Source organism: Bubalus bubalis, chromosome 1 (assembly GCF_019923935.1).
Source record: "Bubalus bubalis isolate 160015118507 breed Murrah chromosome 1, NDDB_SH_1, whole genome shotgun sequence".
NCBI lineage: Eukaryota > Metazoa > Chordata > Mammalia > Artiodactyla > Bovidae > Bubalus > Bubalus bubalis.
The window spans coordinates 182350894-182376450 of NC_059157.1; positions in this window are offsets into that span (position 1 = coordinate 182350894).

Consider the following 25557-nt stretch of genomic DNA (forward strand, 5'->3'; position numbering starts at 1 on the left):
TGGTATTCCCATCTCTTTCAGAATTTTCCACAGTTTATTGTGGTCCACACAGTCAAAGGCTTTGGCATAGTCAATAAAGCAAAAAAAAAAAAAAAGATGTTTTTCTGGAACTCTCTTGCTTTTTCGATGATGCAGCGGATGTTGGCAATTTGATCTCTGGTTCCTCTGCCTTTTCTAAAACCATCTTGAACATCTGGAAGTTCACAGTTCACGTATTGCTGAAGCCTGGCTTGGAGAATTTTGAGCATTACTTCACTAGCGTGTGAGATGAGTGCAATTGTGCAGTAGTTTGAGCATTCTTTGGCATTGCCTTTCTTTGGGATTGGAATGAAAACTGACCTTTTCCAGTCCTGTGGCCACTGCTGAGTTTTCCAAATTTGCTGGCATATTGAGTGAAGCACTTTCACAGCATCATCTTTCAGGATTTGAAATAGCGCAACTGGAATTCCATCACCTCCACTAGCTTTGTTCATAGTGATGCTTTCTAAGGCCCACTTGACTTCACATTCCAGGATGTCTGGCTCTAGGTGAATGATCATCACACCATCGTAATTATCTCAGTTGTGAAGATCTTTTTTTATAGTTCTTCCGTGTATTCTTGCCACCTCTTCTTAATATCTTCTGCTTCTGTTAGGTCCATACCATTTGTGTCCTTTATCGAGCCCATCTTTGCATGAAATGTTCCCTTGGTATCTCTAATTTTCTTGAAGAGATCTCTAGTCTTTCCCATTCTGTTGTTTTCCTCTATTTCTTTGCATTGATTGCTGAGGAAGGCTTTCTTATCTCTCCTTGGTATTCTTTGGAACTCTCCATTCAAATGTGTATATCTTTCCTTTTCTACTTTGCTTTTCACCTCCCTTTTCTTTTCACAGCTTTGTAAGGCCTCCTCAGGCAGCCATTTTGCTTTTTTGCATTTCTTTTTCTTGGGGATGATCTTGATCCCTTTCTCCTGTACAATGTCACGAACCTCTGTCCATAGTTCATCAGGCACTCTGTCTATCAGATTTAGTCCCTTAAATCTATTTCTCACTTCCACTGTATAGTCATAAGGGGTTTGACCACACTGGAGCATACGAGGAAAAAGCTAAAGGCAGATTTGGTAGCGGTAGAAAAAGCTAAAGGCAGACTGAGAGGACTGAGACCACAGCCAGTGATTTCAAGAACACTTGTGAGGAAAGTAAGATCCCACCCAGGGATCGTCCAATCCAGGGATTGAACCCAGTTCTCCTGCATTGCAGACAGATTCTTTACCAGCTGAGCCACAAGAGAAGCCCCCATTGTTTTTAATATACCCTAAATACTCCAGGCAAAGTCAAAGTCAGCCAAAGATAAAGAATATTTTATAAAAATACCTCCAAATCAGTTTGTTCTCTCTCACCTCTGCCCCCTACCTGTCTGGTGGGATCTTGGTTTCCTCACAAGTGTTCTTGAAATCCCTGGCTCAGGTCTCAGTCCTCTTAGTTCCCCACCACCACCAAATAAATCTTCCTTTAGCTTTTTCCTCTTATGCTCCAGTGTGGTGTGGTGGCTTCCTCCAAGCCCTGTCCTTCTCCCCAGGACTTATTGCTACCTCAGTGGTGCCAATCCCTATCCAAAACCACCAATACTTACCCAGGATGTCCTGTAACCATAGCAACTAATGCTACTCATGTCGTCTTTATGGCCCAAGGAGATCATAGGCAAAAAAGTCTGTACTTGCTCACTAGTTTATTCAACCTTCCCTTTCCATGAATCAGACATGAGTCTACAGAAGTTCTGGAACAATCCTGTGAATGACCTGCTCTTCTCATGAGCAGAACAGAGCACCTCCACCCCTCACAGCCTGGGTCCTGCCCTTGCACCACACTGCCCCTCCTTCTTGCCTCCCTCCTCTTTGTCATAGCAGACTTCAGATATTCCAGCAGCCCAAATGTCATAGCAAACACAGCTTGGGGCAAGTCTCAGACACCAGTTGTCACTGATGAAGTACAACTGGTAATTAATTTTTAAAATCAAACATCATTTTCTTTGAAGGGGTAAGCACCTTAAAAAGAAGGTGATATAGTTCTTATTTCCAGAAGATCCCTCACAATTTGTTAACAAACATTTCCAAACAGCCCCATGGGTAGGTGTTACACCAGACATGAGTCCTGAAGTCACTCTGTATTTTAATCTTATCTCTGCCATTTAATTAGTTGTATATGGGACTTCACAGCACTGATTAAGTCTGGATGTTGGTCAAAACCCAATTTGGTGATGTATTCTCTGCTCTTTACATTTCCCTTTTCTTTAATGTTAATATGCTGCAAGTAAGATAGATAATTCTCTAATAAATGTCTGTGTTATTTATTTACATATAATGAGTGGCTTATTTTGTTAACAAATCCTTTGAACCTGAGATGAAAGTGAAAATTTTCGGCAAAACAGAATCTCCATACTGGACTGTCTTAGTACAAAATGATTGATCAGTTTACATTCCTATCAACAGTGCAGAAGGGTTCCCTTTTCTGCACATGCTTTCCAGCATTTATTGTTTGTAGATTTTTTTGACGATGGACACTCTGATTGGTGTGAAGTGATACCTCATTGTAGTTTTGACTTGCATTTCTCTGATAATGAGTGACATTGAGCATCTTTTCATGTATCTATTTGCCATCCATATGTATTCTTTGGAGAAATGCCTGTTAAGGTCTTCTGCTCATTTAAATAAATTTATTTATTTTTAATTGAAGGCTAATTACTTTACAGTACTGTGTTGGTTTCTGCCAAACATCAACATGAATCAGCCATAGGTACTCATATGTCCCCTCCCTCTCACTCCTCCCTCCCCATCCCACCCCGCTAGGTTGTCACAGATCTCCAGTTTGATTTCCCTGAGTCATACAGCAAATTCTCACTGGCTATCTTTTTTTTTTTTTTTTGGCTATCTATTTTACATATGGTAGTGTATATTCGATGATACTCTGTCCATACATCCCACCCTCGCCTTCCACCTCACTGTGTCCATAAATCTCTTCTCTATGCCTGTGTCTCCATTGCTATTCTGCAAATAATTTCATTAGTACCATCTTTCTAAATTCTATACATATGAATTAGTATACGATATTTGTTTTTCTTTCTGACTTACTTCAATCTGTATAATAGACTCTAGGTTCATCCATCTCATTAGAACTGACTCAAATGCATTCCTTTTTATAGCTGAGTAATATTCCATTGTATGTATGTGCCACAGCTTCTTTATCCATTCATCTGTCAAGGGACATCTAGGTTACTGCCATGTCCTAGTTGTTGTAAATAGTGCTGCAATGAACACTGGGGTACATGTATCTTTTTCAGTTTTGGTTTCCTCTCAGGGTATATGCCCAGCAGTGGGATTGCTGGGTCATGTGGTGGCTTTATTCCTAGTTTTTAAAGGAATCTCCACACTGTTCTCCATAGTGGCTGAACATTCCTACCAACAGTGCAAGAGGGTCCCCTTTTCTCCACACCCTCTCCAGCATTTATTGTTAGTAGACTTTTTGATGATGGCCATTCTGACTGGTGTGAGGTGATATCTCATTGTAGTTTTGAGCTGCATTTCTCTAATAATGAGCAATGTTGAGCATCTTTTCATGTGTTTGTTAGCCATCTGTATGTCTTCTTTGGAGAAATGTCTGTTTAGGTCTTTCCCCCACTTTTTGACTGAGTTGTTTGTTTTTCTGGTATTGAGTTGTATGAGTTGTTTGTATATTTTGGAAGTTAATCCTTTGTCAGTGGTTTCCTTTGCTATTATTTTCTCCCATTCTGAGGGTGTCCTTTCACTTTGTTTATAGTTTCCTTTGCTGTGCAAAAGCTGTTAAGTTTAATTAGGCCCCATTTGTTTATTTTTGTTTTTATTTCCATTACTCTAGGAGGTGGGTCATAGAAGAACTTGCTGTGATTTATGTCATAGAGTGTTCTGCTTATATTTTCCTATAAGAGCTTTATGGTTTTTGGCCTTACATTTAATCCCTTAATCAATTTTGAGTTTATTTTTGTGTATGGTGTTAGGAATGTTCTAATTTCCTTCTTTTACACATAGTTGCTGAGTTTTCCCAGCATCACTTATTGAACAGTCTGTCTTTTCTCCATTGTATATTCTTGCTTCCTTTATCAAAGATAAGGTGTCCATAGGTGTGTGGGTTTATCTCTGTACTTTCTATCTTGTCCCATTGATCTATATTTCTGTTTTTGTGCAGTATCATACTGTCTTAATGACTGTAGCTTTGTAGTATAATTTGAAGTCAGGAAGGTTGATTCTTCCAGCTCCATTCTTCTTTCTCAAGATTGCTTGAGAAAGAAGCAATCTTGAGAAAGATTTGGGTATTTGGGATCTTTTGTGTTTGCATAATAATTGTGAAATTTTTGCTCTAGCTCTGTGAAAAATGCCTTTGGTAATTTGATAGGCATTGAATCTGTAGATTGCTTTGGGTAGTATAGTTATTTCAACAATATTCATTCTTATACTTCAGGACCATGGTATATTTCCCCATCTGTTTGTGTCATCTTTGATTTATTTCATCGGTGTCTTATGGTTTTCTGCATATACAGGTTTTTGTCTCTTTAGTTAGTTTTAGCCTACGTATTTTATTCTTTTTATTTCAATGGGATTGTTTCCTTAATTTTTTCTTCTAATTTCTTATTAGTGTATATGACTGCAAGGGATATCAGTGTATTAATTTTATATATTGTGATTTTACTAAATTCATTCATTCATTCATTAGTTCTAATAGGTTTTTGGTGGCATTTTTAGAGTTTTCTGTGTATAGAATCATTTCATCTGGACACAGTGAGAGTGTTATTTCTTTTCCAATCTGGATTACTTTTATTTCTTTTTCTTCTCTGATTGCCATGGCTAGGATTGCAAAATTCTCTAGCTGTGAGAGTGGGAACCTTTGTCTTGTTCCTGATCTTAGAAGAAATACTCTCAGTTTTTAACTTTTGAGAATGTTTGTTTTGGGTTTGTCATATATAGCCTTTATTATGTTGAGGTAGATTCCTTCTATACTGATTTTCTGGAAGATTTTTTTTTATCATAAATGACTGTTGAATTTTGTCAAAAGCTTTCTCTGCATCTATTGAAATGATCATATGGCTCTTATTTTTCAATTTGTTAATGTGGTGTATCACATTTATTGATTTGCATATGTTGAAGAATCTTTGGATCCCTAGGCTAAATCCCACTTGATTATGGTATATAATTCTTTAAATGTGCTGTTGGATTCTGTTTGGTAGAACTTTGTTGAAGATTTTTGCACCTGTATTCTCAGTGACATTGGCCTATAATTTTCTTTTTTGTGATATTTTTATCTGTTTTGGTATCATGGTGAAGGTGGCCTTGGAGAATGAGATTGGGAGATTTTCTCCCTCTACAATATTTTGGAACAGTTTGAGTGGGATTGGTGTTAGCTCTTCTCTGAATTTTGAATAGAACTTGCCTGAATTTTGAATAAAATTCACCTAGAATCTGTCCTTTGACTTTTGTTGGTTGGAAGATTTTTGATCACAGTTTGAATTTCAGTACTTGTGATTGATCTGTTTATATTTTCTACTTCTTCCTGATTCAGCCCTGGAAGGTTTTACTTTCCTAAGGATTTTTCCATTTCTTCCAGGTTATCTACTTATTTGGCATATGGTTGCTCATAGTAATCTTTTATGATCTTTTGTATTTCTGTGTCTCTATTGTAATTTCTCCTTTTTCATTTCTAATTTTATTGATTTTAGTTTTCTCCCCTTTTTTCTTGGTGAGTCTGGCTAATGGCTTGCCTGTTTTGTTTATTACCATAGAGAATAAGCATTTTGTTTATTCTCTTTAGTTTATTAATCTTTGCTACTATTACTTTCATTTGGTTTTTCGTTTATTACTGCTCTGATTTTTGCGATTTCTTTCATTCTACTGACTTTGTGGGTTTTGTCTTTTTTTTTTTTTTTCCTAGTTACTTTAGGTTTAAGGTTAGGTTGTTTATTTCATGTTTTTCTGATTTCTTGAGGTAGGGTTGTATTGGTACAAACTTTCCTCTTGGCACAACTTTACTACATCCTATATATTTTGAGTTGTGTTTTCATTGTCATTTTTTGTAGGTATTTTTAAATTTCCTCTTTGATTTCTTCAGTGACTTCTTGAGTATTTAGAAGTATGTGGTTTAGCCTTCATATGTTTGTGTTTTTTACAGTACCCCCCCGCCCCCCGTAATCGATATCTAATCTTATAGCATTGTGGTAAAAAATCATGCTTGATACAGTTTCAATATTCTTAAATTTACCAATGCTTGATTTGTGACCCAAGATGTGATCTATATTGGAGAATGTTCCATGTGCACTTGAAAAAAAAAGGGTATTCTGCCATTTTGGGATGTAATGTTCTATAGATATCAACTAGGTATGTCTTGTCCAATGTGCCATTTTAGATTTGTTTTTCTTATTGGTTTTTTGACTGCATGAACTGTCCATTGGTGTCAGTGGGTTGTTAACTACCACCACTCTTATTGTGTTACTGTTGATATCTCCTTTTATAGTTGTTGTCATTTGCCTCATGTATTGAACTGCTCCTATGTTGGGGGCATATATATATATTTATAATAGTTTTCTCTTCTTCTTGGATTGATCCCTGAATCATTGTGTAGTATACTTCCTTGTCTCTTGTAATGATCTTTATTTTAAAGTCTATTTCATCTAATATTATTATTGCTACTTCTGCTTTCTTTTGATTTCCATTTGCATGGAATATCTTCTTCAAGTCCCTCACTTTCTGTCTGTATATGTCTCTAGGTCTGAAGTAGATTTCTTGTATACAGCATATATAGAGGGTCTTGTTTTTCTATCCATTCAGCCAGTCTGTATCTTTTTGTTTGGGACATTTAATCCATTTACATATTAAGGTAATTATTGATGTGTGCACTTACTTTATTTTTTGGTGTTTGTTTTGTCTTTTCTTTCTCTTGTGTTTCCTGACTAGGGAAGTTCTTTTAACATTTATTGTAGAGCTGGTTTGGTGGTGCTGGATTCTCTTAACTTTAGCTTATCTGTAGAGCTTCTGATTTCTCCATCAAATCCAAATGAGATCCTTGCTGAGTAGAGTAATCTTGGTTTTAGGTTTTTCCCCTTTTATCGCTGTAAGAATATCCTGTCATTCCCTTCTAGCCTGCAGAGTTTCTGCTGAAATAGCAACTGTTAACATCATGGGGATTCCCTTATATGTTACTTGTTGCTTTTCTCTTGCTGCTTTTAATACTTTCTCTTTGTGTTTAATTTTTGTTAGCTTGATTAATATGAGTCTCAGTGTATTTCTCTTTGGGTTTATCCTGTGTAGGACTCTGGGCTTCTTTGACATTCGTGGCTATTTACTTTCCCAAATTAGGGAATTTTTCATGTATAATCTCCTCAAATATTTTCTCATATACTTTCTTTTTCTCCTCTTCTTCCATGACTGCTATAATTTAAATGTTCATGCACTTAATGTTGTCCCAGAGGTCTCTGAAACTGTCCTTATTTCATTTTTTTCTTTTTCTCTATGCTTCTCTGCTTCAGTTATTTTCAACCATTCTATCTTCCAGTTCACTTATCCATTCTTCTGCCTTAGTTATTCAGCTATTGGTTCCCTCTAGTGTATTTTTTTATTTTAGTTATTATGTTGTTCATTGTTGATTGTCTGTTCTTTATTTATTCTAGGTCCTTATTAATATTTCTTGTGTCTTCTCAATCAGGGCCTATATTCTATTTATCTGCATCACTATTTATTTCTGAGCTTTTGAATCACCTTTACTATCATTACTTTGAATTATCTTTCAGGTAAACTGCCTATTTCCTCTTTATTTGTTTAGTCTGGTGGGTTTTTATCATGCTCCTTCATCTGCTGAATGTTTCTCTGTCTTTTCATTTTGTTTCATTTACTGTGTTTTGGGTCTCCTTTTCAGAGGCTGCAAGGTTGTAGTTCTTACTTGTGAAGTCTGCCCCCAGTGTGTGGGATTGGACAGCACCTTGTGAAGATTTCTTGGTGAGCGGGGATTAGTTCTTTGTCAGGGAACATTTAACAGGAGGATTCCTGCATGCTGTTTTCTATTTCTCAAGGATTCTCTGTTCCTTATCAGTTCCTATTCCAAGAATGAGTAAAGCTGCACGCAGTTCTCAGGACTGAGGTCATGGGATGAGACATGAGGTGACTCTTTTCAGCGTCAGAGACCTTGTATATATTAGACTATCCATATTGTGGCTATTGATAAAATTTCACCCTGTGTAATAGCTGAGTAATCATCTTACTAAAGATATATAAGCCTGCATTTCTGCTAATAAAGCACCTTTGCTCCATCAGAGCTTGGGTCCCCGTTCCTTTTTTTCTTTCCTTCTTTCTCTCTCTCCTTGGCTGATTCTTTGGAGCAGAGACCCGTCTGGCTCACTCTGCTGCCCGCGTTGTGTCTTCACCTGCCTTGAGAGGGCACCCAGTGCCTTCGTGAGAGATGCAAGTCCTGTGTTGAGGGCTTTATTGGTTTTCTGTGTAAACCAGGGAGTATCAGCCTCTCTCTCTCTTTCACTTTTTTATCATCGCCTCCGGACTGCCAGCTCCTGGTCCATTAAAGGACCCCAACAAGTGGTGCCCCCAAACAGAGACTCTGGTATACGTGGCATTTCGGTCAGAGGGACTCGGGACCTATGGAGGTCAGGACCTATTGAAGTCAGTAAGTACTAAGACATGGGTCAAATGGCTGGAAAGCCCCATCATTGCTCTACTTTACTTTACCATTTGTTTAAAGCTCAGGAACTTTTGGTTTCACAAATGAATAGAGGCTTGCTTCAAACAGTGGTTAAATGTAATCCTTGGTTCCCGGATAAAGGCAGTTTTGATTTAGAAATTTGGCACCAGGTCAAAGAAAATGTTGGATGAGCTGCCAAGCAAGGAAAAAATATTCCAATTGATTTCTGGCCATTTCAAGGTAAATTATTAGCCCTCTTAATATTGAACAGCAGACAGAATACTTATTGCATGAATATGAATTAGATGATGAAACTTTACAAAAGGCCCAATTAGAACAACATAAAATATTTCAAAATTTTCTTACTAGCCCTGCCCCGGCTGCTTCATATGCTCCTCCTCTGCCAACAGGCGCAACTCCAAAAGTCTCTCCTTTGTTGGAACCTAATGAAAGTTATGCTAATTTTTTGCTAGATTAGAAACTGCTATTTCCCATACTGTAATCAGAGGAGAAACCAAGAAACAGCTAGAGAAATTACTTGCTTATGAGAATGCAAATCAGGAATATCAAAGAGCTATCGCTGCAATTCGTGAGACTGGGACTATTATTGATTATTTGAAGGCTTGTCACAATCTAGGATCAGAAACTCAAAAGATGCAAATGCTAGCTAAAACAATGGCTACTGCCTTTAAAAAGGGTAATGAAGTATGCTTTACATGTAGAGACAAAAACCACTTAAAAGGGGACTGCCCTAAGAAGGCTAATAAAAAACCTCCAAGAATTTGCCTTCACTACCGTAGAGGAATGCATTGGGCTAAAGATTGTAAATTTAAATTTGATATTGATGGAAAACCTATTCCAGGGAACTTCAAACGGGAACCCCGAGGTGTCCTACAACAAAAACCAAGGGCAAATTCTATCTTTTCCCTCAAACCCTCAACATCCGGCAATGCTACCGTTAATATACCAGCCTTAGATGATTTTTTCCTTTACCCTTAAGCAGTCCCTTCTACCTACCGGACTTTTTGGACTCCTGACCCCACAAACCTTCAGTCTTTCATTTGGCCGATCCAGTTTGACTTCTAAAGGAATTACTGTTCACCCTGGAATAATTGATTCAAATTATAAAGGAGAGATTCAAATTATGATGTCATCTCAAATTCTATGGAAATTCAAAAAGGGGGACAAAATTGCTCAATTACTTCTTTTGCCTTACATTTCTATTAACTCTTCTAATAATGTACAGACAGGCAGATTGAGCAGTACAGATCAAAAACAATCCTTATGGACATCATTGGTATCTAAATATGCCCGACCAAATATAAATATCAAAATTAATAGTAAAAGATTTTCTGGTCAACACTTATGGCCTATACACCTGGCCTATACAAAACACCTGGCCTATACAAAAGGTCTCTTGCCAAATTGCAGGAATTTCTCAAAACAAAGTAAAAGAAATTTATCAAAATGTTTAGATCTATCCATATGAAGGACCAAAAGGCCAACCTACAACATTAAGACCTTATGTGATAAATGCACCTCTTAATCTAATAGAAAGAGACTTACTTATGCAATGGCAAACTCAGATATACATCCCACATTTTTCCTAAGGGCCACTGTTCATTTAACAAACAAAGCAATTATTAAAATAACTTGGAAGAATGAGGAGCCTATTTGGACAGAGTAATGGCCCCTTACAAAAGATAAATTACAGGCTACTAAAGAACTTATAGACACACAATTAGAATTAAAACATATCAAGGAATCTTACTCTCCTTAGAACTCTCCTATTTTTGTTATAAAAAGGAATTCTAACAAATGCTGTCTCTTAACAGACCTTAGAAAAGTCAATGCATCTATAAAACCTATGGATACATTGCAACTAGAGATCCCATCACCTATTACTATTCCTCAAAATTGGCACATTATTATTACTGATTTACAAGATTGCTTTTTTAATATACCTTTACACTTTTTAGACTGGGAGAAATTCACTTTCTCTCTCCTTTATCCTAACCATATCAGGCCTCATAAAAGATTTCAATAGACTGTATTACCTCAAAATATGCTTAACAATCCTAATATTTGTCAAAAATTTTGTAGCCAAGGCTTTACATCCTATGTAACAGCAATTCCCTCATGCATATATCATTAATAATATACTATAACTACAAAAAGGAGAAATGATATTTTTGACACTGAATGGCCATGATATTCTTTAGACTCCAGAGAAAACTAATTAAAATAAAATCTTTTTTGAAATTGCAAAACCGGTTCTTCTGACACATGCAGTTAGGAAAAGGTTAACTTGTTAAAATACTTTATTGGAGCTCCAATTCTGCCTGGGAAACAAAACAGGCCTAAGAAAAAACCTAAAGTTAACTTTTATCATGTCCTTGAGATACACAAACCACTCTATCTGGGACTGAAGCCATAAACAAAATTGGTCAAAAAAAATTCTAAAACGGAAAACTATGCCTATCTATCTATGTCTCAATGTATGTATTTGTTTTTGGGTAATCCCAAAGAAAGGCAATGCCAAAGAATGCTCAAACTACTGCACAATTGCACTCATCTCACACGCTAGTAAAATAATGCTCAAAATTCTCCAAGCCAGGCTTCAGCAATATGTGAACTGTGAACTTCCAGATGTTCAAGCTAGTTTTAGAAAAGGCAGAGGAACCAGAGATCAAATTGTCAACATCCGCTGGGTCATTGAAAAAGCAAGAGTTCCAGAAAAAACATCTATTTCTGCTTTATTGACTATGCCAAAGCCTTTGACTGTGTGGATCACAAGAAACTGTGGAAAATTCTGAAAGAGATGGGCATACCAGATCACCTGACCTGCCTCTTGAGAAACCTATATGCAGGTCAGGAAGCAACAGTTAGAACTGGACGTGGAACAACAGACTGGTTCTAAATAGGAAAAGGAGTACATCAAGGCTGTATATTGTCACCCTGCTTATTTAAATTATATGCAGAGTACATCATGAGAAACGCTGGACTGGAAGAAGCACAAACTGGAATCAAGATTGCCGGGAGAAATATCAATAACCTCAGATATGCAGATGACACCACCCTTATGGCAGAAAGTGAAGAAGAACTAAAGAGCCTCTTGATGAAAGTGAAAGTGGAGAGTGAAAAAGTTGGCTTAAAGCTCAACATTCAGAAAACAAAGATCATGGCATCTGGTCCCATCACTTCATGGGAAGTAGATGGGGAAACAGTGGAAACTGTGTTAGACTTTATTTTTTTGGGCTCCAAAATCACTGCAGATAGTGATTGCAGCCATGAAATTAAAAGACGCTTACTCCTTGGAAGGAAAGTTATGACCAACCTAGATAGCATATTCAAAAGCAGAGACATTACTTTGCCAACAAAGCTTCATCTAGTCAAGGCTATGGTTTTTCCTGTGGTCATGTATGGATGTGAGAGTTGGACTGTGAAGAAAGCTGAGTGCTGAAGAATGGATGATTTTGAACTGTGGTGTTGGAGAAGACTCTTGAGGGTCCCTTGGAGTGCAAGGAGATCCAACCAGTCCATTCCAAAGGAGATCAGTCCTGGGTATTCTTTGGAAGGAATGATGCTAAAGCTGAAACTCCAGTACTTTGGCCACCTCATGCAAAAAGTTGACTCATTGGAAAAGACTCTGATGCTGGGAAGGATTGAGGGCAGGAGGAAAAGGGCATGACAGAGGATGAGATGGCTGGATGGCATCACTGACTCGATGGACCTGAGTTTGAGTGAACTCTGGGAGTTGGTGATGGACAGGGAGGTCTGGTGTGCTGCAATTCATGGGGTTGCAAAGAGTTGGACACGACTGAGCGACTGAACTGAACTGAACTGTATATGAAGTTAATGAGCTCTACTTAAATTTAGGTTCATGTAAACTGAAAAATATTCAATATTAAATATAATGTTTATTTAAATATAAATATAATTTAAATATAATTGTTTGCTAATCTAATTAAGACATGTCTTGAATCATCAACACTATGTAATACTTTTATTATGCCTAGGTTTAAGGTAAGCTAAATTTGTCAACAAAAGGGTTACTTTATATATATATATATATATATGATGAAAACTTTTAGATAAACTCTATTAAAAATAATTATATTTTTAATAGAATAATCTATTATTATAATCTAAAATAATCTCTTAAGATTGGGGTAACAAGTTTCTGGAGTTATATGAAACTAAATAATAAAAGTTTATTAAATAGCTAGGTCATTTCCAAATGAAATAAGATTTTAAAACATTAATTACTGAACATTAACTTCATCTTACAAAAAGCTTTTAATATAGAAAAACTAAAGAGATCTTAGACTATTAATAAATATATATATTATAATATATAATATGAAATAATAAATATATTCACCAATCTATAAAATACTAACATACAAGACAGTTCATAGTTGCTAAAGAAAAATAAGATGTATACTTTTAATAAAAGGGTAGAAGATATGGCAAATAAAATGATGAATACAAAATATAAAAAAGGTTTATGAGAAATAAAAGAGAATTTTATGACAAATGGATTTAACTCATTACCCTGAACTTTCTTCCTCTTCTGTCTTACATGTCTGGATCAATACAAATTCTTCTTTTATATGGGCCACTCCCCTCCAAGGTGAAACTACACAACATGTTACAACCTACCTATCAACTTACTTTGCAATAATGAGAACATCTAATTCTATAAAAACAGACAATGGCCCTGCCTATATTTCTAATCAAATTCAAACAATTTTTACATGCATTCTCTATTAAACAGATTACAAACATTCCTTATAATCCACAAACACAAGACATAAACACATTATGCACTGAAACTGCAAATAAAAAATTAAATAAGAGGATATATACTGGAGCACTTTTATCTTCCTTATCTAGAATAGACTTTACTAGATTCTAATGCAATATAGTCTTTAATCCTTTAACTATTATTAATGTAGCTTTATTTCTGTTTCCAATCTGTAAAATTCTTAAAACAAAATAACATCCACTTCAATGCCTATTTCACAATACAAAATAAAAACAACATAAAAAAGACACCATTTGCCAAATAAGTTATTTGTTCCTAAGAGTATCAAAAGTGCAAAATATTCACCTTCTTTTCAGGTCTGTCTTGAAAATATAATCATCTTCCTTGACACACTGAACAGAGAGATTCAACAGCTACCAGGCTGCATTTCTTTTCCAAGGACAGGGTCAAATATATTTAGATATGAGCAACATTTCATTTATCAAGTTATTCTGCATCAACTTTTTAATAATTTCACTTAGAAAAAAAAGTTTGAATGTTTGCTCTTAATCCTTTGTCCCAAATAACACAAACCACTTAAAACACAGTCAGATCCCATTTCTTTTTTCTTTTTTTTTTTTAATTTTATTTTATTTTTAAACTTTACATAATTGTATTAGTTTTGCCAAATATCAAAATGAATCCGCCACAGGTATACATGTGTTCCCCACCCTGAACCCTCCTCCCTCCTCCCTCCCCATACCATCCCTCTGGGTCGTCCCAGTGCACTAGCCCCAAGCATCCAGTATCGTGCATCGAACCTAGACTGGCAACTCGTTTCATACATGATATTTTACATGTTTCAATGCCATTCTCCCAAATCTTCCCATCCTCACCCTCTCCCACAGAGTCCATAAGACTGTTCTATACATCAGTGTCTCTTTTGCTGTCTCGTACACAGGGTTATTGTTACCATCTTTCTAAATTCCATATATATGTGTTAGTATACTGTACTGGTGTTTTTCTTTCTGGCTTACTTCACTCTGTATAATAGGCTCCAGTTTCATCCACCTCATTAGAACTGATTCAAATGTATTCTTTTTAATGGCTGAGTAATACTCCATTGTGTATATGTACCACAGCTTTCTTATCCTTTCATCTGCTGATGGACATCTAGGTTGCTTCCATGTCCTGGCTATTATAAACAGTGCTGCGATGAACATTGGGGTACACGTGTCTCTTTCCCTTCTGGTTTCCTCAGTGTGTATGCCCAGCAGTGGGATTGCTGGATCATAAGGTGGTTCTATTTCCAGTTTTTTAAGGAATCTCCACACTGTTCTCCATAGTGGCTGTACTAGTTTGCATTCCCACCAACAGTGTAAGAGGGTTCCCTTTTCTCCACACCCTCTCCAGCCATTTCTTTTTATATCAGTAAAAATATATATACTGAATGAAGAGAAAATCAACCCATTAATTTAAAACCATAGCCAAATATCAGTCCCAAACAGATTTCTAGATGATTTTTTTCTTCTTTTGGACCGAAATATTTCCTAAGAATGTTCATCATTTTTGGTTTCCTCTCTTTCTATAACTATTGTTAATATAGCTTTATTTATTTTAAATTTTTTAAACTTACTGCAAGGAGATATTTTAAGAGCAGAAAAACATTTTGAAACATTAAAGGACACCTCCCTTATTTTGCCCATTTGATATCAAGATGGGTTAACTAATCTATGGAAATCTAAGAATGTAATCTTACAGGGAAAGGGATATGCTTGTATTTCTCCAGATGGATCCAACAAACTCATATAACTTCCTCTTCAGAAGATTCAACCTAAGGGAGACCCCAACATTCAGACTAGAAACAATACAACAAAAACCTCAGGAGGAAGGAATTCCAATACAAGCCACGGTGACTTTAAAAATTTCCAAAAACACCACACTCAACATCATCTACTTTATGATCTCCCTACTTGGGGACAGATAAAAACTCTTACTAATCAAACTGAAAATCTGATTTCTCAACAGGGAATACCTCAGAATCCTGAAAATATTTTTTTTCGCTATGCTTGCTTTGCTTGCTTTTGCTTCCCCTGCTCAGGCTGACTTGATTGATCACACTTAATGGGCTTATGTACCTAATCCCCCTTTTTTATTGGAGGTTGTAGAATGGACAGATATAGGACCAATCATATCCACTAATGACTCAGCACATAAGCCCCCTCCTTGGAACTTGGAGGGGCTCTCTCATCCTGAAAAAGAAGAAAAACTAATTAATATCTCTCTGGGTTATAAAGTCCTTCCTTTGTATATGGGCCCAACAGAATTATGCATAAATGTTAGCCAACAAACTTGGGCTTTAGCCCTACCTCTAAAAGAGGACTTTTGGACACTGCTTGGATTATTTACTGCCCTTTCTTTGTCCATGAACCATGTTTATACTACTGAAACTTTAGGGAAAGAATTAGGGAAAAAACAAAGAATGCCATGCAAAGGGTTTACTAATAAGAACTTTAAATATATTCCTATTCATTGGGACAAATGTCAGGCCAAATTGGGAAAATTAGCGTTAATAGCTAATCTTACAATTGATGTTTGGGGACCCCATAATATATGATTATCTAACTGCTCAAATGATATTAACAACACTATATGTGATTATATTACTCAAATAACATAGAAGGTTACTAATACTACAATGGAACATTACCATGACAGAAGACTTCTTGGGTGACTTGACGGTGGAATGACTCCCCCTCATCCTTGAATCATCCTTTATAAACAGATTGGGCTTAAACAATGAGACATCTGGAAACTTGCTGCAAGCACTGAGGAACTTAGGACTTGGACTGGACATTTCACAGGGACCAATCATAGTCATAGAAACTATTTCTTTTGTTATAATCAATCATATTTTATACAAGCCTATGTTCCACTTCCTTTTGTTGTAGCTATAGGAAATTTACAATTCAGTAAGACTTTACGTTCTGTAACTTGCATATATTGTAAGTTATATACTTGTCTTAAGTCCTCTGTTTCCTTGAGAAATGACTCCCTTTTGATTCTTTGATCTCAACACAGTCTGTGGTTACCAATAAATCTCCAGCAGCCCTGGGAAGAAGATCCCATGGCTGGACTTGCTTCCTGGTTACTTACTAAATTGCTCCAGTGATCTAAACGATTCATTGGATGGCTGATTTTTGGCATTTTGGGATTAATAGCTATTTGCACCACTGCTGCCATCACTGGTGTTGTTTTACAAACCTCAATTCAAACACATAATTTTATTCAAAATTGGACTAAAGATGCCCATACTATGTAGGCCACTCAGGCTCAGATAGATGAGGATATTCAAGATGAAATACAGGAACTAAAAACCACCATCAAATGGGTTGGAGATCAATTAATAGATGTACAGAAACAGGTGATGCTAAAATATGATTGGAATTCTATTCAATTTTGTGTTACTCCTGTTCATGTCAATAATATTGCCTACAACTGGGAACAATCAAATTTCATTAACAAGACATACATGATAATGCCTCTCTGAATGTACAATTATTACAAAAAGAAATTTTTGAAACTTTTTCTAAAAATCTGTCCTCTTCCACCAATTTGAAAGCTAGCTGAACAACTAGCTGACCAATTATCTGGGCTAGACCCATGCAGATGGTTTCAAAGTATTACTCACAGCATTGGGTCTGGAACTGTAATTTTGGTGATTGTCTTAACTATTATATTTGTCATCTACCATTGCCTTCATGCCAAGATTGTTAAAACTAAACAAACTCTAATGGTCAGAATTCTTTTTACAAATATTTTAAATAAATAAGGGGGAATTGTCAGGGAGTGTTTAACAGGAGGATTTCTACGTGCTGTTTCTCACAAGTCCTTTGCTTCTTCTAAGCATAACAACAGGCTGCCCCAGGAACTGAGGTCATTGTGTGAGACAGGCTTGAATCTCCTTTAGTAAACATTCTCTTTATGACAAACTCAAGTAATCAAGACCTTTTTTACAAATATAATAAATAAGGGGGAATTGTCAGGGAACATTTAACAGGAGGATTCCTGCATGCTGTTTTCTACTTCTCAAGGATTCTCTGTTCCTTATCAGTTCCTATTCCAACAATGAGTAAAGCTGCATGCAGTTCTCAGGACTGAGGTCATGGGATGAGGCATGCAGTGACTCTTTTCAGCGTCAGAGACCTTGTATGTATTAGACTATCCATATTGTGGCTATTGATAAAATGTCATCCTGTACATTATACAGGATGTAATAGCTGAGTAATCATCTTACTAAAGATATATACTCCCGGAGTTGGTGATGGACAGGGAGGCCTGGTGTGCTGCAATTCATGGGGTCGCAAAGAGTCGGACATGACTGAGCAACTAAACTGAACTGAAACATATATAAGCCTGCATTTCTGCTAATAAAGCACCTTTGTTCCATCAGAGCTTGGGTCCCAGTGTCTTTCTTTCTTTCCTTCTTTCTCTCTCTCTCTCTGCTTGGCTGATTCTTTGGAGCGCAGAGACCCGTCTGGCTCACTCTCCTGCCCGGGCTTCTAAGACTCTCTTGAGAAGGCACCTTGTGCCTTCACCGGCCTCGAGAGGGCACCCAGTGCCTTCGTGAGAGACACAAGTCCTGTGTTGAGGGCTTTATTGGTTTTCTGCATAAACCAGGGAGTATCAGCCTCTCTCTCTCTCTCACTTTCTTATCGTCACCTCTGGACCGCCAGGTCCTGGTCCATTAAAGGACCCCAACAGTTCTTGTGTTTTGGTGGGTGAAGTTGGATCTTTTGTCTCTAAAGGGCAATGCTGTACCTAGTGATGTATTATGACATGTTTGTGAGCTTAGTATGACTTTGGGCAGCTTATCTGCTAATGTGTAGGGTTATGTTCCTGTTTTGCTAGTTGTTTGGAATGGGGCATTCAGCACTAGAGCTTGCTGTCCTCTGGGTGGGGCTAGATCTAGTGTTGAAATGGAGGCCTTTGGGTGAGCTCTTGCTGATTAGTATTCCATGGGGCCAGGACTTCTCTAGTGGTCCAACATCCTGGACTTGGATGTTCAAACTTGACCCCTTGCTGGAGCACCAAGATGCCATAAGCTGTACAGAAGAAAAAAAGAGGGAAAGAAATGGGGAATCAAACCAACATACAAACAGACAGACAAAACCCCAAGACAAATGGTGAAAGAAAGCAACACTAATCATATAGGAACAAACAAAGAAACTCAAAACTCACACTCACGAAAAGAATAAAAAAGAAAGAAGGAAGAGAGGAACCCAAAAAAGAAGAGAGAAATCAAACCAATAAACAAACCCATAAATGAAAACGAATGCTAAAAACTAGAGTAGCAAAAACACAAAGCCAAAAACATGGAAAAAATTGTAATACAACAAAAATTTGTTGTAGAAATAGGAAAAAATAAGATGAATTTATTTAAAAATAAAAGCATTAAAAAAGGAAAAAGGAAGTAAAAATAAATATTAAAGGATTAATGAAAAGGAATAACAATAGAACAAAATGACAAAGGAAAAAAACCAAATGTATATATGTATAATGTATTCTGATGTATTCTAGCCTGCAGAGAGAGAGAAACAGTGGTAGTAAGAAGCACGGGGCTTCCCTGGTGGCTCAATGGTAAACAATTTACCTGCCAATGCGGGAGACTTGGGTTCAATCCCTGAGTTAGGAATATATCCTGGAGAAGGAAATGGCAACCCACTCTAGTATTCTTGCTTGAAAAATTCCATGAACAGAGGAGCATGGCAGGATCGTGGGGTTGGAAAAGAGTCATAAATGACTTAGCAACTAAACAACAAAGTAAGAAGAATATTATCCTGTGATGCCAGTTGTCCTCACCACATAGTGAGCTACAGCCAATCTGCCTACTCAGAAAGCCCTCTAATATATTTAGAAATGTCTCTGGGGCTGGTGTGGGCACTGTGAGGTCAGCTCCTACTGGCCTTACTCCAGCTTGTTCTTGCTTCCAAAGTCTACAATTGCCCCCAAAGTCCACAGTCTCAGGTTAATTTTCAGGGATTTAATTCACTGCATCTGTGGCTGCAGGAGTGAATTCCCTTCTTCTTTGTTCACACAGCCCCTGGTGCTCAGTTTTTGTTTTGGCCTCACCTCTGCTTCTAGGCTGCCTTCCAGTGTCTGTTCCTTGCACAGATAGGAGGTGGTGAGGGCTGAGGCTTATTAGGGCTCACTTGCTCAGTTGGGCTGGGGAGAGAGAGGGGTATAGCAGCCACAATTTGGGTATGTGGGGAGTGCCTGTGGTGGTAGAGACCTGTAGGAAGTTGCTACATTCTGAGGCAAGTCATGCACTTTCCCGGGGGAATTGGCCCAAGGTTGAGGGTCCCTCAGAAAAGTCAAGATTCATAGACTCCCAGGAAGTTTTTGGCAGTGACTTGCATCTGCTCATAGCTTGGTGGCCACTGCAGTGGTCATCATACCCATCTCTTGGGTCTCAGACCACAGCCCCATCTCACCCCCTATCTCTGGCACTTGTGCCAGCCTTGGCAGCAGCAGGTCCACAAGCATGCCCACCTCTGGGATTGCAGATTTCAGCCAGCTTGTTCCACCTATGGCACTCAAGAAGCTGTGTCCTGTTGTCTGTGAGTACACAGAGTTAGAGTCCCCATGACAATGATCTCTTACCTCTCTGGCTGACCCAGGCTTTTCCCTGGACTCCCTCAGCTGTGTTGTACTAGCCTCCTCAGAGTATCTTCAGTGCAGTTAACACCAGGCCTCTCCATGGGGTCCAACCCCCAAAGCCTGAGCCTTAACACCTAGTCCCCACTTGTCATGGCAGGTGAGCAAATAGCTTCTCAGCTGGGAACTACTGGTCAGCACTGGTCTCTGTGCTGACTCTGCTTTGTCTTCCATGCACTTGTTGCTGTGCTCCCTTCTAAGGTTCTGAAGCTCCTCGCCATTCCTGCCTGTAAGAGGTTTCCAAGTGTGATGAAACCTTTCCTCTTTCACAACTCCCTCCCAGAGGTTCAGGGCCTGTACTGTTTTGTCTCTTTTTTGTCTTATTGCTTTTCCCCTGCCACTTTATGTGGAGTTTAGCTTGCTTTTTGGAAGTCTGAGGTCTTCTGCCAGTGTTTAGTAGGTGTTCTGTAGGAGTTGTTCCACATGCAGATGTATTTTTGATATATTTGTGGGGAGGAAGATGATCCCCACATCTTATTCCTCCACCATCTTCAACCCCTCTCAAGGGGGTTTTAATATTTTTGTGAATTCAAAGGAAAGACAGAAAAGAAGGTATCTCAGGCCTGCCTCAAAGTGTATGACCTGAAAATAATATTCAATAATAAGAATATTAATATTTATGACAAGAAATCTATTTTCCTTGTGCAAAGGATGGGAAGAGGGATATCACTAGTTGAGGTGGGACAAATAAGCTAACTGCTGCCACTTTCTTCTCTTAGGAGGTACACTTAGGGTTGCCAGAGGTAGCAAAGAAAAATAAAGGATACCAAGTGAAGTTTATATTTCAGAAAAGCAACTAATAATTTGCTAATATGAGTAGTGACCAAATATTGTATGAGCATCCTATATTTTGCCTGGCAATCCTAAATCCAATTATAAAACCTACCTCTTCTCTTGAGATCCTGGCACCATCAAGCTTTCTGCTCTGGACATTTTACCAGACATTTTGGTAATGAGTTTGTCTGTCTGTGTCAAAAGATCAGCAGTTACTCTGAATTACAGAGCTCATATATCAAGCCTGCTCTGTTTAATCAGTGAGGAGATGCTGGCTGGAAGGCTTCTGCCTAGCTCAGACCTTGAGAATTATCCTAATTTATTGCCCTTAAATATGCAGCCCAGAATATATGTGCCTTTGTGGCTGAAGCTAGCTCCCAAAACACTTGGTAAATGATGGTAGTTATTATGATCCATATCAGGATGGATCTGCTGATCACTTGGCATCATCTGCTCTAGCTCCACTGTGTGAGGAATCTTGACGGAAATGCCTGTTCATCACAGCTGGGGCTCTGGGGAGTAGGATTAGTGGCAATTACTTGAAATATATATTTGAGAAGGCTTCCCTGTTGGTTCAGTGGTAAAGAATCCACCTGCAACACAGAAGATGCAGGTTTTATCTCTGGGTCAGAAAGATCCCCTGGGGAAGGAAATGGCAACCCACTCCAATATTCTTGTCTGGAAAATCCCATTAACAGAGGAGCCTGATGGGCTACAGTCCATGGGGTCACAAAATAATTGGACATGATTAGAGATTAAAAAACAATAATGCATTTGAGATTTCTAGATCTCTAGATCACAATAAACTGTGGAAAATTCTGAAAGAGATGGCAATACCAGACCACTTGACCTGCCTCTTGAGAAACCTATATGCAGGTCAATAAGCAACAGTTAGAACTGTGCCGGGAGCCGGCGAGAGACATTCCACTCGTGACAAAGGTCATGAGGAAGGGGGCTCGGCATACGCAAAGGCGGGATCGAGCCTCGGGAGTGCCCCCGGATATTCTCGAGCATCTACCCCCCAAAAAACCAGAGTCTGCCTACTTTATTGCTTTGTGCTCTCACCTCTGACTTTATTGGGGGCTGTCCCCCACCACCATCTCACTCTCTCTGTCAAAGAGTTAACTTACAGCTCCAATTAATAAAGTTCCTGGGCAATTAGGAGTGTTTAAATCCAAACCCCTCAGATGGCTCTCTAACTCGCCTGACAAGTTTACCCGGACACCTACAGCTATGCATACGATTGTTTACAGTCTCCCAGCCTCCAGAGGCACGGGAAGCTTAAGATATTCAAATAGCTTAGAGCCTCTCAGAGAATTAGAAACTGTCAGAATAAAACTAGTAAAAGATTTCATTGATGAGCCAATGTTTGTTGCCAAGTTTTCACATCCCCTGAATTGTATCCTTGAATGTGCATTAATTAATATAGTTGGTATGTAGAAAAAATAAGTAGTGGCCTGGTGTTAGTAACTTTAGACCCTTAAGGTAGTAAATTCTTTCCTTTGTAAACCCATTACACATCCACCCTACAGGAACGTAATCTTATCTTCGGAAGATGGCGCCAAACCTTAAAATAATTACTCTTAGAGAAAATAAGTCTTTGTTGATAAGTGCTTGTCAAGAGTCATAAAATGTTAATAGGCCTCTGGCCAGAAGATGATGTAAATCACCTAAACCATTTGTATACGATAAATCTGCAGGAAAGAAACCCTGGTTTTTGATAAGCATCAAAGACTGCTGATTTTGCATCCCCTATTATCCTCTATGTGTAACTTAGGGTATAAAAGCCCCTATTGAAAATAAAGCTATGGGCCTTGCTCACCAACGCTTGGTCTCCCCATGTCATTCTTCCCTTTAACTTCCAGCTGAGTGTCCATCTGGAGCGTGGATGTCCTCTGCGACCATTTATTTGCCTGGGCTTCTAAGACCCACTCGAGAAGGTGTCTAAGGTGGGGCACCTTCCGCTATTCGAGAGGGCGCCTGCGGCCTCCGTGGTCAGAGCTAACCTGGTGTCACGGGTTATATTGATTTTCTGCGTAAACCAAGCCACTCAGCTTCTTTTCTCCACTGAATTTTCCTACTGAGCTATCCTCATTCTATTCCTCTTTATTATCTCTAATTAACATTTGAATAGGTCGCCTAGCCGTCTCTCCTTCGAATACCCTGGATCAGCCGGGGCTGGACCCCGGCAACTGGACATGGAACAACAGACTGGTTCCAAATAGGAAAAGGAGTACGTCAAGGCTGTATATTGTCACCCTGATTATTTAACTTCTATGCAGAGTACATTATGAGAAACGCTGGGCTGAAAGAAGCACAAGCTGGAATCAAGATTGCTGGGAGAAATATCAATAGCCTCAGATATGCAGATGACACCACCCTTATGGCAGAAAGTGAAGAGAAACTAAAAAGCCTCTTGATGAAAGTGAAAGAGGAGAGTGAGAAAATTGGCTTAAAGCTCAGAAAACTAAGATCATGGCATCCAGTGCCATCACTTCATGGGAAATTGATGGGGAAACAGTGGAAACAGTGTCAGACTTTATTTTTTGGGACTCCAAAATCATTGCAGATGGTGATTGCAGCCATGAAATTAAAAGACAGTCCTTGGAAGGAAAGTTATAACCAATCTAGATAGCATATTCAAAAGCAGAGACATTACTTTGCCAACAAAGGTCCATCTAGTCAAGGCTATGGTGTTTCCAGTGGTCCATGTATGGATGTGAGAGTTGGACTGTGAAGAAGGCTGAGCGCCAAAGAAATTATGCTTTTGAACTGTGGTGTTGGTGAACTCTTGAGAGTCCCTAGGACTGCAAGGAGATCCAACCAGTCCATTCTCAAGGAGATCAGCCCTGGGTTTTCTTTGGAAGGAATGATGGTAAAGCTGAAACTCCAATACTTTGGCCACCTCATGTGAAGAGTTGACTTATTGGAAAAGACCCTGATGCTGGGAGGGATTGGGGGCAGGAGAAGGGGACAACAGAGGATGAGATGGCTGGATGGCATCACTTACTTAATGGACATGAGTTTGAGTGAACTCCGGGAGTTGGTGATGGACAGGGAGGCCTGGCATACTGCGATTCATGGGGTCGCAGAGTTGGACACGACTGAACGACTGAACTGAACTGAACTGATGCATTTGAGAAGCTGCATTGCTTTGTGATAATTATGAAATCACGAGTAAACTATGCTTCTCCCCTTCTTTACATTAATAGTCACAAGGACATGTAGAAATTTCAATGGCATATTAATGATCTCTCCAGGAAACTCCTTTTCCCAGGCAGCTGGGGTGTTTGGGGACTGGGCAAGCCCAGTATGGCAACTGCTCTTCATCTTTTCAGAATGAACACAATAGTCTGGAGCTTCCTTAGGGCTTCTTAAGAGGCCACCTGCCTTCCTTCCCTTAGTCTCTCCTGACTTAGTGGGGAAGCTGGAATTATTAATAGAACTCATTGACTGAAGTTTGCAAAAGTCAGTAATAAAACTAGACATTTGTAGAAAATCTTGCAGGATTCCTTCACGCATTTTTTCTCTTTGTTCCAGTATCCTTGCCTGAAGAATCCCCATTGACAAAGGAGCCTGATGTGCTACAGTCCATGGAATTGCAAAGAGTCGGACACAAATGAGCGACTAAGCACAGCACAGCATGAAGGAACAAAGAGAAAAAAATGCATGAAGGAAACCAGGTATCCCACATTGCAGGTGGATTCTTTACCATCTGAGCTACCAAGGGAAGCCCTTGCTCCTTCATAGCAATCACTAAAATCTCCATTTCACAGAAGAACAAGTGCTAGTGCTTCCTTATAGTAGTTACATTTCCAGGATTAGAATCCAGATCACCTGACCATTGACAAGAGCACATTATGTCTTACTTCCTTTTTAAATTAAAAAACATTTTCAATTTTTATAATTGATTTAAAGTATTATGTTGGTTTCTGCTGTATGAAATCATGAATCAGCCATGTGTATACATATATCTCTTCCCTCATGAGCTTCCCTCGTACTCACCCCCACACCTCTAGGTCATTACAGAGCACTGAGCCAAGCTGCCTGTGCTGCACAGCAGCTTTCTGCTATCTATATTACACATGATAGTGTATATATGTCAACGCTACTGTCTCAATTCATCCCCCCATCTCCTTCCCCACTGTGTCCACAAGTGATTCTCTATGTCTGCATCTCTATTCCTGCCCTACATACCTGACTTCCTTCTGTGGTTACCTTCTAGGAGAGGCAAGTTACTTCATTAGCACTTGCAGACAATTTCATGGTTCCAGAAAGTGAAAGTGAAGTAGCTCAGTCTTGTCCGACTCTTAGCAACCCCATGGACTGCAGCCCACCAGGCTCCAGAAGAAGTATAATTCCCACTTGGCCCCAAATTTCAATTAAGGTACCATGGAACTCAGAAAATAGTACAAATTGTTTACCCCTCTGTAATGAGTTAAACAATTACCAGTATACCACTGTTAACCCTACAGGACAGGACTTCTCCGTCAATTTATATGGTCATTATTTTCTAAAATAAATTTTCTTTACTATACCTGCACTGTTTAGCATGGAAACACTAGGTATGTGTGTTTTCTGAGCTTTTGAAATGTGGCTGGTTTGGGCTGAGCTGTTCTGTGTGTGTAAAAT